Raw genomic sequence first — 17,515 nt, 5'->3', positions numbered from 1 at the left:
ACTTGGCCAACTTCTAGCTACGTAGAAGATGGTCTAAGTGGTTGAGTCCCACACTCCCTGTGCCACATAGTGCACAGGGGTAGTACGTAAATGTATTTCCTCCTCTTTTAAAAAAAAAAAGGTTAGGTTAGGTTAGGTTAGGTTAGGTTAGGCGGAAGGGCTCAGTACCTGGGGTGCAATCCAGCACCTTGGGGAAGCTAACTGGACTTAGGGAGGCTGGTCCCAACTAGTTCTTTCTTTAAGAACTATGCGGGATGTGGCCTGACTAGAGTGATGCTCGTAGTAGAGCAACGAGGATGGGCTCGGTGTGCATTGACACTGCCTCCGTGCAGGTGGGAGAACCCAGTTTTCCTACCACCGTGAGTAAGTCCGTCTTGGCTTAGCCGCCCGGACGGTGAGGAAGAAAACCTCTTTAAAAAATTACCCTGATCCCGTGCTCTGGTGCGTGGCTAGGGGATGCATGGCTGATGGGTAGTTCAGTCGCAAGCGCACTCCCAGCCGAGGTACCTGCGGACCCCTCGGTTGGGCACAAATTTACGCTTGCCCGGGTATTGGGGGATCTCTGCCCGGGTCGACCTCTATTTCTCCCCCACTCGTGGGAACAACAATGAACCAAACTTAAAATAAAAAAACAAATAAAACAAATGTGAGGAAGAAGTTAGGTGAAAAGAGCGGAAATTCGTCGACTGACGACGAAATTGAGGTAACTCTACTAGAGGAGCCCCCAGCAGACGCTCGGAGAGGTAGTCGGAAGTCAGAGCGCCTCCGCTCGAAGGTGGATGAGATCTTGAGAGGACGGTCTCGTACATCACTGTCATCAGACACAATGAGAGGGAATGCGGAGCTCGAAGCCGAGACCCACAAGCGGGGTCACTCGAGGGAAGAGGAGGGTGACGCACCACATGGTTTATTGCCTCGAAAAGTGGCAAGCAGCCTTAAAGGGCGGTCGCGTACCCCAGTCCCGGCCCCAGCGGGTTCCGCATTCACGAGAGTGGGAGCCTACAACAGGGCTCGTGCAGAAGGCGAGATCGTCGCCGAAGAGGAAATTACGGATCTGCTCGAGAAGATCCGGGCGCCGATGGTTGGGGATTTCGATTCCCAAGCACCGGCATCTTTACCAAGTCTCCAGCCTCTTTGTCCAGACGAACCTGAACCACTGCGCTGGTGCGCAGGACCTCTTCCTGCAAACCGTGGCGGAGTGGTCTATTGGTGTTGCTGTAGCTGCAGAGCCCTACTATGTTCCTCCCTGCCCAAACTGGGTGGGCGATCGGGACGGTTCTGTGGCAATCGTCGCTTCCACGGCAGCTCATTCCCCACCCTTGTCGCTAAGAGACAAAGGTACGGGATATGTTGCTGCTGATTGGGGGGGAATAACCATATATGGTGTCTACCTTTCCCCCAACCGGAGTCCCCCGTTCCGGGGCGTAATATATCGGACTCGAGTGTCTGCGTAAGCGGACGCCCTATACCGACTAAAACCTCCTCTGAGCTGCTAGCAGCCCTGGCTTTCACAGCGAAGTAGGACGTGGGCGGTGGAGGCCGCAAAGACTACGCAACAACAGTCGCGGGGCGTCTCCTAAGGAGACTCGAACCTCAGACCGGCTGTGTGCTTGTGGGAAGGAGAGAGAATGAAAATGAAAAAGAAGATGAAATGAAGATGAAAAGATGAGAAGAACACACTCGCCGGCGAGTGTGGTGATGTTTAGTGTAATGTATGTAAGTGTGTGTGTATGTGTTTATGATTGTATGTATGTATGTTTGTATGTGTGTAAGTAGTGTAAATGTTAGTGTGCATGTATGTTTGTGTTTGTGTCTGTTTGTGGAGTGTGTTTGTGGTTGTGTAAGTGGTGTATGTCAGTCCGTCAGTCAGTCCGTGTGTGAGTGAGTGTAGTGAAACGATAACAGGACGAGGACTAACGTCTCGTCGGGTATCAAAACAATGTGTGGTGTATCTAGGGTGCGGGCCGCTGGCTATCGTCAGAGTGACGAGTGCCAGTGGTTTGCGGTGGTTGACCGCGCCTACGCCTGCGAAGGCGGTGTGTGCGTGTCGGTGTCGGTGTTTGTATGGGTGTCGCGTTCGCGATGGTGATGTCGTCATCCGGGTCTACCGTTACGTGTCTGGGACGTCTTATTGGGTTGAGACTATGGTGAAGGGGGGTGTACCCGCATGCCTTCCTAACCAAGATGTTGGGATGGTTAGGCGCCTTGTCAAAGAAGTGTCGCGAGATCTCTTTAAAGTGTTGAGCTATCGTCGGAAGCTCTAGGTCGCGGTGAAGGTCAACGTTTTGGATGAACCACGGGGCTCCGGTTGCCATGCGCGTGAATTTATTTTGAACTACTTGCAAACGACGTAAGTAGCTCGGTCGGGTGTGCGCGAAAACGACGCTTGCGTATGACAGTATGGGCCGTACGATGGTTTTGTACAGCGTCACTTTGTGTTTGAGCGGAAGTTTGCTTCGCCCACACACAAGTGGATAAAGGCGACTGAGGACAAATCGGGCTCTATTGCATACCGTATCAATATGTTTCTTGAAGTTCATATTGCTGTTGAACGTGACTCCTAAGTATTTGTAATCCTTCACCCCCGGTATGGGTGTTTCATACAATTTAATGACGTCGGTCGGTCGTTTATTAGCGCGTTTATTATTTAGAGGTGGCGCCTATTCTCGACCGACGGATACCTGTCATAAAGTCTAGTGGCTCTGTGCTTCTGTGTGAGTAAGTTCCTGACCTCTGGAGGCAGGTTTAGGCGATGCGGTTGCATCGTCGGAACCTGCCTGGAGCAGGCCTTGATCCTATTCTGTATATGTGACGTCACATGAGAGATAGCACTGTGAGCCGTGTCGACCGAGTCGATGACGTCCGGTATAAGGTCAAGGTCGTCGGACTTGATAGACTCGAGATCCTTTTCCAGCCGTTGCCAGTCGATCACTGTTTTCGTCGGTGGTTGAAAGTTAACCGGTGGGCCTAGATTTAGGACGACGGGCCGGTGGTCTGACTCTAATTCGTGAAAAACCTCGATTGAATTTACATTGAGCGTTACGTTCTTAAGTAACGCAACGTCTAGAATGTCGGGTCGGTGAGTGCCCGTATAACTGGCATCTGTGACACTGACCAGGCCCCCCGCGGTTGCGAGGAGCTTCGGCCCGGATGCCCTGAAGGGAGCAAACCGATTTAATATTGAAGATTTCCTTTCCCTCTTGCGTGAGGTCGAGGACGACGAGAACCATGTTAAATGGTTGTTTGTTGGTGGTTCCGCGCATACGGTGCACCTCGTGTGCAGGGTAACCCTGCTCTTTGAGGTCCGACAGAATGTCGGCCTCGTCTAACTCTCTGGGGACGTTCCCTCAGACGCTTCTCCTCAGGCAGGGCGTACGTGTGGAAACCCACACTCAGCTCTCTAAGAAGAGATGTCAAGGCGCGGTGGTCCGCTACCTCTTTGGTCTCTAATTTGATGAGAGATTGGTACGCCCTCGCCTGGGAGGAGAGCGTCTTCGGGATCCTATTTTCGATAACCAACCAGCGGCCTCGGTCTCCTATAAAAATAGGAGGCGGGCGCTTGGTCGGAGGCGGTACGCGGGCTTTAGCGGGCTCGGGCGCGGACGCGGGAGTGGAGCCAGTCGTGGCCGCGGGTTTCTCCCAACCGGAGTCTGAGCGATTTCGAGGTTTTCCTGAGCAACCTGGAAACCTCGATACGGCGAATTGCGTCTGGGCACGTCTTAGTGCTGGGGGACTTTAATGCTAAATCCGTAGCATGGGGTTCCCCCGGAAAGGACGCCCGGGGCGAGGCAGTGGAGGAGTGGGCGGCTACGATGGGCCTCTGTCTTCTCAACAGAGCCTCTACAAATACGTGTGTGCGACAGCAGGGGGGGTCGATAGTGGACCTTTCGTTCGCTACCCCTGCTGTTGCAACACGAGTAAGGAATTGGCGTGTCCTGGAAGAGGTTGAGACGCTCTCGGACCATCTCTATATCCGATTTGAGCTCTCCCGAACCCAGGACGCCAGAAGGGGTCACACGGCGCGGCATTTTTCCCGCTTTTCGCGGTGGGCTGCTTCTAAGCTTGATAGGGACCTACTGGAGGAAGCAGCCATACTTTACTCTTGGCTGTCTCCTCGGCCTCCTCATGAGGAGGTAGACATGGGGGCAGGCTGCTTTCGCGGCCAATGTCGTGCGGTGTGCCACAGGGGTCTGTTCTAGGACCACTCCTGTGGAACATGGGGTACGACTGAGTCCTTCGAGGGGATTTTCCCCCGGGGCTGGGGGTCATCTGCTATGCAGATGACAACTTGGCTCGGGGGAAAAACTTTGAGGAGGCGGCGTGCCTGGCTACCAGAGGCGTCTCTCAGGTAGTCGGGCGCATCGAGGCGTTGGGCTTACGGGTGGCTTTGGATAAGACTGAGGCCCTTTTGTTTCACGGGTCTCGTCGTGGTCCACCACCCGGGGCCTCAATAGAGGTGAACTCGGTCCTCGTACCGGTTCAGGCCCACATAAAGTATCTGGGCCTGATCCTTGACGGTAGATGGCTCTTCGACGAGCACTTCCGCCAGCTTTCACCAAGGCAAAGCTAAGTCTTAGGCTTAATTATTATTATTAATTTCTTTTAATTTTGCATATTTTATTATTATTAATATTATTTATTAATGTGCAAGTGTACAACTTAACTATAGTTGTCCACTTAATTATTATATTCCCCCTCTGCCTGACTCGGGCAGCGGGGGTTGTTGCCCGCCCTACCTAGTTAATAAATATGACAACCATGGCTTCACCAATGGTTCCCGACGAGGGCTTCTTCAGCGCTCTCTTAGATAAGTTATTTTCGGAGAAGATCGCTCCGCTTATTAAAAAAACAATAGATCAGACAGTGGATCCGGCTTTTAGAGTGAAATCCAAAAAATATAACTCGTCATCCGACGTTTCGGGTTCCGACGGGGAATCAGAAATGGAATTAGGAAATGACTCCGACGCAAGCTCCGTGGCCTCGGTCAAACCGAGAAAGGTGATCACCCGATCAGCCCGCCCGCCTGTCCTTCAGGCGTACTTTGACGCGCAGGCGACCCCTAAGGTCCCCGCGGTCAGTCCTGACCGCACGGAAGCCCCCCAGGCTTCCAGTGCTTCACCGGCCCAGCCGGAAACCGCTCTACCGTCGAGATCGGAGAGTGTCGCGTCGGATGCTGACGGCTTCATCACCGTCAGTCGCAAGAAGAAGCGCGGTCACGAATCGCCTTCTCTTGATGGCACACCCGCCAAGAAAGCCGCGGCCACGACTGGCTCCACTCCCGCGTCCGCGCCCGCGCCCCCTAAAGCCCGCGTACCGCCTCCGACCAAGCGCCCGCCTCCTATTTTTATAGGAGACCGAGGCCGCTGGTTAGTTATCAAAAATAGGATCCCGAAGACGCTCTCCTTCCAGGCGAGGGCGTACCAATCTCTCATCAAATTAGAGACCAGAGAGGTAGCGGACCACCGCGCCCTGACATCTCTTCTTAGAGAGCTGAGTGTGGGTTTCCACACGTACGCCCTGCCTGAGGAGAAGCGTCTGAGGGTCGTTATTAGGAACGTCCCCAGAGAGTTAGACGAGGCCAACATTCTGTCGGACCTCAAAGAGCAGGGTTACCCTGCACACGAGGTGCACCGTATGCGCGGAACCACCAACAAACAACCATTTAAAATGGTTCTCGTCGTCCTCGACCTCACGCACGAGGGAAAGGAAATTTTTAATATTAAATCGGTTTGCTCCCTTCAGGGCATCCGGGCCGAAGCTCCTCGCAACCGCGGGGGGCCTGGTCAGTGTCACAGATGCCAGTTATACGGGCACTCGGCACGCAACTGCAAACACACCCCGAGGTGTGTGAAGTACCTCGGAAAACACGGCACGCCGGAGTGCCCTCGACCAGCGCAATTGGCGGAGCCCCCGGCCTGCGCCTTGTGCGAGGAGAAGGGGCACCCCGCGAGCTATCGCGGGTGTCCCAAGGCACCCAAACACAAGCGTCACCCAGGGCGCCGCCAGCCGCAAGGCAGAGCAGAGAAGGTGGAGTTCACTCCGACCTTCAAACCTGCGCCGCCTCCGAAGGTAAACGCCTGGGCGAGGTCTCCTCGGGCTGCCAACGCTGCCACAGAGGCCACTCTCGCGGCCCCCGCGCCCCTCCGGCCACCGCTAGCGTCCCGCCCGGCGGCGTCGGTCCCGCGACCGAGGCCACCGGCGCCCGCGTCCGCGGCAACAGGTAACAAAGGCGGCAGCACCTTTGCCTTCATGTTCGAACTGTCAGAGCTGTTCGACATTGATGAAATCACAGCCCTGGCCAGCAGGCTCGATGCTGTCCGGGACGACCCGCCGTCGCTCCTGCAAGTTATGGCAGACAACGGCAAAATATTCCGTGCCCTCACCGATATAGGGCGAAAGTATAAAAACATTCACGATGCCTAATTACGTAAGCGGACGGGTTAAACCACATACGCTCCGTATAGCGTATTGTAACGCCCAAGGCCTTAAGCCTCAACTAGACTTGGTGAAGGAGTTCGCTCACCAACATCAATTAGACCTATTCTTAGTGCAAGAGACATTTCTAAAACCACGTATACGCGATCCGCGTATCGCTAATTATAACTTAGTCAGGAATGATCGCACCCGTATGGGCGGCACCCTCATTTATTTTAAAAGGTCTCTACACCGTATACCTATAGACCCTCCGGTCCTCACTAACATCGAGGCCTCTGCCATCCGGGTCAGTATGGCGAATCACCAGCCGATCACTGTTATTTCAGCTTATCTTCCGCCGAACAAACAAATATTAGACACAGATATAGAAGCATTACTCGGCCACGGGGCCGCAGTCATAGTGGGCGGCGATCTTAACCCCAAACACTCCAGCTGGAACAGTAGAGCCACAAATAGAAACGGAATTTGATTAGATTCTCTCACAGACACGCTGAACTTTTCAGTAATAGCACCCGACGAACCAACACGTTATCCGGATAACGTCGCGCACCGACCCGACATTCTAGACGTTGCGTTACTTAAAAACGTAACGCTAATGTAAATTCAATCGAGGTTTTTCACGAATTAGAGTCAGACCACCCGCCCGTCGTCCTAAATCTAGGCCCACCGGTTAACTTTCAACCACCGACGAAAACAGTGATCGACTGGCAACGGCTGGAAAAGGATCTCGAGTCTATCAAGTCCGACGACCTTGACCTTATACCGGACGTCATCGACTCGGTCGACACGGCTCACAGTGCTATCTCTCATGTGACGTCACATATACAGAATAGGATCAAGGCCTGCTCCAGGCAGGTTCCGACGATGACGATGAGAAGGCTGAATGCCTCGCCGATAGTCTCGAGAGTCAGTGCTCTCCAAATGCAGCAGCCGACCCGACACACGTTGACGAAGTTGATCGTGAAGTTGAACGTCGCTCCGCTCTGAGCCCTTCAGGCGATGTAATAAAACCCACCTCTTACGAAGAGGTGAAGCTAATCATTAAGGAGCTTCACTCCAAGAAGGCCCCGGGGCCCGACACTATAAACAATAGGGTTCTTAAAGTCCTACCCTCGACTCTTATTACTTTATTGGTTACCATTTTTAATATTCTATTGTCTAATAGCGCGTTCCCCGAACAATGGAAGGATTCCATTGTTATCGGTATCCCAAAACCCAATAAACCTAAAGCTAATCCGAGTAGCTATAGGCCTATTAGCTTAATTAACTCGATCGGGAAACTTTACGAAAGATTAATTCTCGCGCGTCTTAATCATTACATCGCGGAGCTCAACCTGATACCCGACATACAGTTCGGATTCAGAACCGCTCACTCGTGTCCCCAGCAGGCTTACCGACTCACCGAGTACATTCTCATACGGCGGCAATTTCACGCTACCACGGCAGCCGTGTTAGTATTCAAACTGTATCAACTGGGAGTGCCAGACAGGCTCGTGCGTATCATTTGAGCCTACCTTACTGATCGCTCCTTCCGATATCGAGTAGAGGGCACCCTATCCTCACCCAGACCCATCAGGTCTGGCGTGCCACAGGGTTTGGTCCTCTCTCCCACTCTTTTCTCGCTCTTCACGAGCGACATTCCCAAGTTTCCGAGTGTCCAGCTCGCTCAGTACGCTGACGACACGGCACTCTACTTTGGCTCCAACCGCTCAACTTTGAGCAAGAACATTAAAGTGCTTCAAGCCGCCGTCGATGAACTAGGCAACTGGTTCAGAAAATGGCGGATTGAAGTGAACCCCGCCAAGAGTGCAGCGGTACTCTTCGGTAACGCGAATAGCATCCGCGCTAAAAAACAACCGACCGACGTTATTAAACTGTATGAAACACCCATACCGTGGGTGAAGGATTACAAATACTTAGGAGTCACGTTCAACAGCAATATGAACTTCAAGAAACATATTGATACGGTATGCAATAGAGCCCGATTTGTCCTCAGTCGCCTTTATCCACTTGTGTGTGGGCGAAGCAAACTTCCGCTCAAACACAAAGTGACGCTGTACAAAACCATCGTACGGCCCATACTGTCATACGCAAGCGTCGTTTTCGCGCACACCCGACCGAGCAACTTACGTCGTTTGCAAGTAGTTCAAAATAAATTCACGCGCATGGCAACCGGAGCCCCGTGGTTCATCCGAAACGTTGACCTTCACCGCGACCTAGAGCTTCCGACGATAGCTCAACACTTTAAAGAGATCTCGCGACGCTTCTTTGACAAGGCACCTAACCATCCCAACATCTTGGTTAGGAAGGCATGCGGGTACACCCCCCTTCACCATAGTCTCAACCCAATAAGACGTCCCAGACACGTAACGGTAGACCCGGATGACGACATCACCATCGCGAACGCGACACCCACACAAACACCGACACAGACACGCGCCTACGCCTGCGAAGGCGGTGTGTGCGGTCAACCACCGCAAACCACTGGCACTCGTCACTCTGACGATGGTCAGCGGCCCGCACCCTAGATACACCACACATTGTTTTGATACCCGACGAGACGTTAGTCCTCGTCCTGTTATCGCTTCACTACACTCACTCACACACGGACTGACTGACGGACTGACATACACCACTTACACAATCACAAACACACTTCACAAACAGACACAAACACAAACATACATGCACACAAACATTTACACTACGTACATACATACAAACACACATACATAAAATCATAAACAAACACATACACTCTTACATACATTACACAAAACATCACCACAATCGCCGGCGAGTGTGTTCTTATCAACTTTTCATCTTTCATCTTCATTTCATCTTCATTCTCTCTCCTTCCCACAAGCACACAGCCGGTCTGAGGTTCGAGTCTCCTTAGGAGACGCCCCGCGACTGTTGTTGCGTAGTCTTTGCGGCCTCCACGGCCCACGTCCTACTTCGCTGTGAAAGCCAGAGCTGCTCACAGCACAGAGGAGGTTTTAGTCGGTATGGGGTGTCCGCTTGCGCGGACACTCGAGTCCGACATATTTCACCCCGTTCCGGGGCGTAAATACGTAACAGTATTTCCTCCTCTCAAAAAAAAAAAAATCGGAAAGTACCTGCATTCGGTCGCTAGGAGGGAACCGAGCCCCGCCTGTCACCACTGCGACTGGTGTGAGGACTCGGCTCAGCATACGCTGGCAGCATGCCCAGCTCGGGCAATGCAACGCCGAGCCCTCACTGCAGTCATTGGAGAGTATCTCTCGCTGCCGGCCGTCATACGCTCCATGGCTGGCAGCGAAAGGCATTAACCGCGGTCGCGACCTTCTGCGAGGATGTCATCTCGCAGAAGGAGGTGGCGGAGCAGGCTCGGGAGGACGATGTCCATTCGGACCGTATCCGTCGCCGGCGAACCGGGCGGCGGAGGGGCGCTTACATACGCCTCATGCCGCCCTGAGTGTGGCCGCGGGTGGACGGGACGGGTTTACCCATCCACCCGCCTTAATGGTCAGCCGCGAAGGGGCGACGTCCGCGTGTACCTGGACGCCGCCTAATTGAGAGTTATATAGAAGATGGTGCCCGCACCCACGCGGGCACGCGCCAGGAGGAGTACCGGATGTGTTAATAACGCCGTTCCCGGACTCCTCCTATCAAGGCGTGGTATGGTACACCGTGTGGTTTTAGTCGGTTCGATTCCGACAAACCACCCTACCGAAAACCCCGGTGGGGTGACGGCCCGAGGGGGTTTTCACACGTATAAAAAAAAGGTTAGGTTAGGTTAGGTTAGGTTAGGCTAGGTTAGGTTAGGTTAGGTTAGGTTAGCCTATAGCCTTCCTCGATAAATGGACTACCCAACATTGAAAGAATCATTCAAATCGGACCAGTAGTACCAGAGATTAGCGTGTTCAAACAAACAAACACTGCAGCTTTATAATATTATATTAGTATAGATACTACAATAATATTTAAAAACAATCTAGCTGACCTGACTGGCATAGTTCTGTTCATAGTTTATATTACTTGTAAGATACATTGTAATTCAAAAAAAAGACACATTACATTGTATCATATGAGGGCTAAGTTTATCTATTTATTTAAAACATAGTGGATTTTTAATAAGATATGGTCATTATAAGATGTTGCTAGGTTAGCTAATTACGGACAAAAGGACTTATAAGTTAAGACTGTATAAATTGATGGACTTGGTTTTACATAGGCCTCCCAACTCTTTATAGTAGAAGAGCTGAGTTGCAGTTTTTAAATGTTTATATCTTATTTTCAAGTCAACAAGCTTTGAACTTTAAAAATGGATAATATGTTGTCATATCATCACACTAATGTGAACATCACAAACCATTCTAATGTATCCACTTCTAGTTGTGTCAAATGTTTGCCAACACCCACCCTCATTAATATGACACTATTGTACATGACTGGTTTCTTACTTTCATTGCCATAGGTATCTTGAGTGATCATTTTCTTGGCATGAAAATTTTCATATCATGGCAAAGGTTTTTTAATAAAACTTTACTAGGCCTCAAATGTAGAGACATTTTAGGCAACATCACCTTCAATTTTATTTAAACGAAGCTTCTTGGATTCTTACCAACATATTCCAAATCTTCATCGAATCGGGACCGGTAAAATTTAGTAACATCTTAAAGGCGGAGGGGGGTGAGAGGAGAAAGGGGAAGGGAGGGAGATGTCCTTTCTGGCCTGGCACCACAGAAACATCTTTCTCTCGTCTCTCTTGAAAATCAAATTAATGTAACCTAACCTCAAAACATAAAACTTGCTTAAAAGGCAAGTAGAAGCACCGCGTCGCGGGCCTCATATTAAAAAAAAACCACGAAGGTGATGGCGGGTCATGCCCCTCTCTCACCTAAGCTGTCCGAGTTGGGGTATGGTATGACTCAAATCTGAAGCTCGCTTCGCTCGCTTTTACATCCTTAGTTCTTCTAGTGGCGTCCTTTACAGGCGTCACTCTCACAACTAAGTAGTAACTAGTAAGTAAGTACACTAACTTTCTTCTGAGCACATTTGTAGGATGTTAAAAAAACTAACACACAATAATATTATGTCGAAAATAAGTATATGAGAACCAAAACCGATATTGTACTTTCTGTTGCAAATATATATAATACTTGTAAGTGACTTTATCTAGATATATCTTCGATCAAACTATGAACATATTTTGAAAATCTACTCTAAATTTAATAAGTATGCAAGAATAACAACTTACTGATTTTTGAGTATAAATTATAGTAATAATTCAACTGGACAAAACCACAAACTGCGCACGCCGCACGATGAACCAAACACCAGTAAAGTAAATAAACAAATATTATGTGTCGTTCCCGAATGATCGAATGAAAAGACCCGGGTCGCCGCGGCAAGAGCGATTCGTTCTCTCCAGGGGTGGGACAGTCGCCTTAAAGCGACGTTTTCAGAAAACTGTAGTGCCATCTGTTAGTTGGCCCCAAAATTAAAGCTTTGTCAGCTGTCACTCACCTTGAAACCTGCCCACTGGTCATAAAATGGCGGCTACTCTCGTGTTCCATTTTGCATATTTTTGGTATTGAAATCGAAGTGTAAGTGCGTCGAGTCGAGCCTTGTGTTCCTCCGCCTTGCTGTTGCGAATTCACTCCAAAAATCTCCTCAATCTGTGAATTTCTACTTTTTGTGATAGAGACACTTTTGTTTGTGGAATTTATGAACTTTGGTGTAATGCCGAGACGTTGTGCTTTCGGTTGTGCGCTCCGTGTTAAGTAAATTATTCTCTTAAATCTTAACAGTATAGTTTATTGACTAATCTAGCGATAAATAAAGTATCATATAAGGTTGGTTCTAATCTCAGGTTCTACTACCGGTCCGTAGATTGAATTTGCAATCATGGTTAAAACTATTATAAACATACCGTTTTTCTTTATGTTGACCGAAAGATGAAACTCCAATCCCTCAAATCACCTTATGTCAGACTTCAGACTCCCCCTGACTAATATACACTTAATAATAATTGACAGCTGTGCTGGCTTCTGACACCGTTTTTATCAAGAGAAAGTCAATATATGAGTATAAATCCTAATACTAGCCCAATGGTCATAACACTAGGTTATCACAATTTGTCTGGTGGCTTTAATAGTCACTCAATTTATTTAATAATGTTATTTATTATTTTCAGAGATTCCAATGCATCATTTCCCAGATGCTGTCAAATTTCCTGAGCAGTTTATAACTTGGGTCAGTCCTGTTGGTAGAAACCCTGAAACATCTGATTTTGAATATTATAAGAAGAAGAAAATTTGTGATATATACACTTTTCTGACAGACACAGAAGTCGTAATCAACGGCTAGGCCCATTGGCAGTTTCGATGCTTCATCTGCCTGGTAAGTCCCCTAATTTAACACATAGTGAGTTAATATTCGATTCTATTCCATATTCTGTCAGATTTAGTTACACCACTAAGAATCTTTGTTGAATTGATGGTTTTTTTGAAGGTATATCATTCTGGAAACACCTGATTTTCTTACACAGTTGTGATTTCAAAATTCAATGGTAGCATTTCTAGCTGAAACTGGTTCATTAGCAATGTAAATCATTAAATTGATAAAACATAATCTTTACATATTCACATTAATTTTCAGGACAAGTTTAGAGTCAAGTAATCTTAGGACAAGCTTCATCCACACAACATTTACTGCCTACAATAATACAGCAAGACTGTTCAGGTAAATAATTTTTAAAACTTATTTACAATGTCGTCAAGGTTACTATAACATAAGTGACATTCTTAATGATACCACAGAAATGGCATGGAGCGGCCACCCTCAGGGTATTAAACAATAAATTTTATTGTATGATTTAACATTGTAATCATATTTTTATGCAAAAAAAGAAGCCCGCTGAGTATCTTATGCCCTTACTTCTCAGGTCTGAGGTATACTTTTTCCAATAGGTAGTATTGACTTTCTGTAAGTGATATTATATCCTATTTCAAATAAAATATTCAGAAAGAATATAAAGTCAAACTCAATTGCTGATAAAAATCTGTCAAAATTTAGCCTAGAAATGGGCATTGACAATTTGATTTTGTTCTGCTTTTAATCCCATGTCTTTTATGTATCTTCTTAAAATTATTGATATTTATGGATATACACATACAAAATTTTGATGTATTTCTTGGTTGTAATTTTAAAATCTTGGGCCCATAAAATGTTATTGATTGAAAATCCCACATTTGATCTTGATCTTAATGTCATGTTTTCATATAATATAGTCTTCATAATTTCATTTCATTTACATAAGATTTTACAAATCACAATAAAAGTTCTCCGGTTCTCTGTGGCATACAAATAATAAATAATCATTAATCTATTATTATATTTATTATTTACAGAGCCATATGTGAGCAACTTTATTTTAGAAAAAGCATCAACTTCAACAACATTCCAACCTGTGGCTGCAGGTAAAATTCACATATTTTTTTCAAATTAGCTATTATCATTAATAATAAATATATGTAAATTAATGATTATATTTTGTTTTGAACACATACCAAAATATTATATAATATAATTCTATCTATATACACAACTAAACCAAAAATAAAAACAAAATTTTATAATTTTCAATTTTGTGAGTAGTGTCGGTATGTCTTTTTTTCTATAATGGTTTTGTTTGACAGCTTATTTCAACTTGTGATTTAATTTGAGCTCTAGACTCTTAAGAAATGCTGCCCTGGTTCTACATTTTCTGAGGGCTACTTCATTGTGATTTGATTTTTGGTTTTATTTTTATTTTTCTCCATTATTGTCTGATTGAAATTGACGATTGAAATGATTTGAAAAGTATAGTTAAAATTCACTCTGACAAAGTGGGCAACAAACTACATAAGTATTATTTCCAATTTCAGATGCATCTCAACAATTTACTTCAGCAAGGTGCTGGTGATGCTGGAACATAGTCTTATTAGCAAGCCTGAAAGAACAGCTGGAAAAGGTATTAATATTATTATACTAATATTACAAATGGGAAAGATTCTGATTTCTTTTAAAAAATATTGTTTTTATACTTTTTTATCCAAAAAGTGCTGAATAAATTTGTATGAAATTTGGCATAGTTTATGATTTTTGTCTAGGTCGGCAAAGTAGTTCCCTCAAAGTCCCGGAGCTGGGGACAAAAATCAGCAAAATTCTTGTAATGGCCCATCATTTATTTTGTAGTATGTGAGTCAACAAAGTTAGGGAGTAGCACACCTGACATTGGCGGGCTTTGATGTAATATTACAACACTCATAAGAAATTAAACATAATACGAAATTCGAAACGTCTTTATTTAACAAACATTTACCATAAATGTGACAGTAATTTTATAACAGCAGATTAATGCATGACATGACATAAGACTATTGAGCCAAATGTCTTTTTTGATGAAGGCTGCATTGGTACCTGATAGGATTGAGAACAGCTAATGTCCGTGTGGGAATGAAATTTTGAATATAATTTTATTCATTACTAGCTGACCCGACAGACGTCGTGCTGTACATATTAAATTATTTTTCTTATCAAAACCTTTACTGGACTTCCACAAAAAATTCAAGACCGAAATTAGCCAAATCGATCCAGCCATTCTCAAGTTTTAGCAAGACTAACGAACAGCAATTCATTTTTATATATATAGACTTTAAGACTGAATCCCTTTTCATATTGTCCATTTATTTAATACCATATAATACATATATTATACTATACAATTTGTAAATTAAACATTCTTTCACAGATCTAATGGCTCCACAGCGCACAAAGATCAAGCATCTTCAAGCAGAAATATCGCGCTTGCGAAAAAAAGGACAATCTTTCAAAGCAAGGTTAAAAGGTGGTGCAGATCGATCAATCGAATTTTGTCCGGAAAATTAACATATGTGGGTGAAGACGAAACAAAAACAGATGCCCAACAATATTATGATAAACATAAACATTATAAAAATGAAAAATAATATGCAAACATTGCTTTTTATTTCTCCCACCCAATAACTTCAATTACTCATACCAACACTACTAAATCCTATCCTTTATGTTCTATCCTGTGGCAAAATTAAATTATTAACTCTACGCGCAATTTCAACATGGTAAAAAATTGCAATACCTACATTAAAAAGTAGAGTTAGTTATTTAATTGCGTCACAAAATTAAAAATGAATTTCATAATTTCGAGCTAATATATAGTTATTTTCGGGGCCAATTTTCAGATGGCGCTAGTTTTCAAATAGACAGCTCATAATGCGTAGAGAGGACTCTCTTTTCCCTATATATTATTATACTCTTTGGTTCTCTCGCAGTAGATATGAACCGCCAATCACAAATCGTTTGATCGAGCGTCGCGACCACTAGCGCTAACCGATTGAGCCGCACAGGGGTGGGACAGACGCCTTAAAAAGACGTTTTCAGAAGACTGTAGTGTCATCTGTTAGTTGGCCCGAAAAAGAAAGCTTTGTCAGCTGTCACTCGCTTTGAAACATTTCAACTTTTCTTTATTTGTGTCACTAACTCACTGCCCACTGGTCAGTGGTCATAAAATTGCGGCTAGTTCTAGCGTTTGCGCATATATGTAGCTCTCGTGTTCCATTTTGCAAATTTGCACTACTAAATCTATACTTACGCGTGGAACGAAGCGAATTCCTTGATTTTTTTATATTAACTACGGCTTTGGTAGCAAGACACAATGGCAACCATATTGTTAACTTTTATAACTACTTTAATAAAAATACTATTATCACAACAAATATTATGTCTCAAAACAATAAAACCACAAAAATACGATTCGCCAACGGATCACATGATAGCTCTTTGTTTGTTTGCCCCAAAGTTGGGACAAATAATAAAATTGGTTACGTGATAGAGATGCAACATCAATAGCTTTGTTACTTTCTATCTCAGCGTTAGTTGTATATCGCTTGTTGTTTCTATTTGTAATGAAGTTACCAAAGCTACTTCTGTACCGTTAATGTTCATAAGGTAATATTATATAATAATAAGTATGTAAGATTTTGTAGACGATTCGCTCAAAATAAAAACAATCTGATGAAAGTTGTGTTGGTAGTTGAATATTAGTTAGTACATTTTTGTTTAAAATGACTGATCGTGAATTGTGCATAATGTATATAATAAAACAAGCTAAAAATCAGACGATTTACTATGTTTTGCTGACTGATCTTTTTTTGATTGCAGATTTTTTATCTTTCCACTTAAATTAAGTGCTAGGAAATATATACTTAGGTACCATGTATAAAATACAACCTTTAAAAAATCCACTGACTTTAACCCATTGCTGCCAAGTCTAATAGCCTAAAGACATGATCGGATTGGTACGGCCGGACCATCGGGCGGTGGTGGGTGCCTTGCACCATATGATGCAGCGTCATACTTCGGCTAACGGTAATAATAATATTTTTTGGTTATATGTAACAATATATAACATACATAATATTACACATTTTACATTTAAACTAAATACAGTGTTCAGCAATCACTCAAAACTAAACATTAAGATCTTAAACCTCTACAGGAAAACTGTCGAAAATAATATTGAAGATGGATTATTGCAAAAGTGAAGAATCCGATTGCTCGCCGTCAGCTAACACTGCAGTTGTATGAAAAAAAAGTTGTTTTTGAATTCGAATTATAAAATCGGCAACCATTTTATAAAAATCTTTGGATTTTAAAAATACATTTCTTGAAATGCAAATTTGTGTTTAAATCTTCCGCTCTTTTGATGCAAGGCTTTTAATTTTTGAGACGTTGTGAACAAAAGTAAAGTAATATAAAATAATAACAATAATTTTGGCTGTCTGTTTGTTTATTTCAGTTTATCTCCGGAACGGCTGAACCAATTTGATGAGACTTTCCAGTGAAATAATAACTAAAATGAAATAAAGAAAAAATATACAAAAAAATGAAATTAGACAGAAAGGTGGCGTTTATTTACAACAGGGTAACAAGAGCTATTAATATGTTGCTTATTTTGGGCTACACTTTTCGCAAACAGTTTTTAGACTTTAGAATATGTTCAGCACGGTATCTC

The 17,515-nt window shown here is 44.9% G+C and overlaps 1 long non-coding RNA gene across 2 annotated transcripts; it reads left to right on the top strand.

Annotated features, from left to right (window-relative positions):
* The first annotated feature begins 12,684 nt into the window (after window positions 1-12,684).
* Window positions 12,685-15,399, top strand: LOC126976349 (uncharacterized). Of its 2 annotated transcripts, XR_007731889.1 has the most exons (5): window positions 12,685-12,822; window positions 13,081-13,164; window positions 13,833-13,901; window positions 14,349-14,434; window positions 15,215-15,399. It is a non-coding gene; the product is annotated as an uncharacterized LOC126976349 (long non-coding RNA). The 2 variants fall into 2 exon arrangements; XR_007731888.1 differs by lacking the exon at window positions 14,349-14,434.
* The last annotated feature ends 2,116 nt before the right edge of the window (window positions 15,400-17,515 follow it).

Source organism: Leptidea sinapis, chromosome 40 (genome assembly GCF_905404315.1).
Source record: "Leptidea sinapis chromosome 40, ilLepSina1.1, whole genome shotgun sequence".
Classification (NCBI taxonomy): Eukaryota; Metazoa; Arthropoda; class Insecta; order Lepidoptera; family Pieridae; genus Leptidea; species Leptidea sinapis.
Note: the sequence above shows the minus strand (reverse complement) of the source record. Positions and strands in the feature narration are given on the sequence as shown.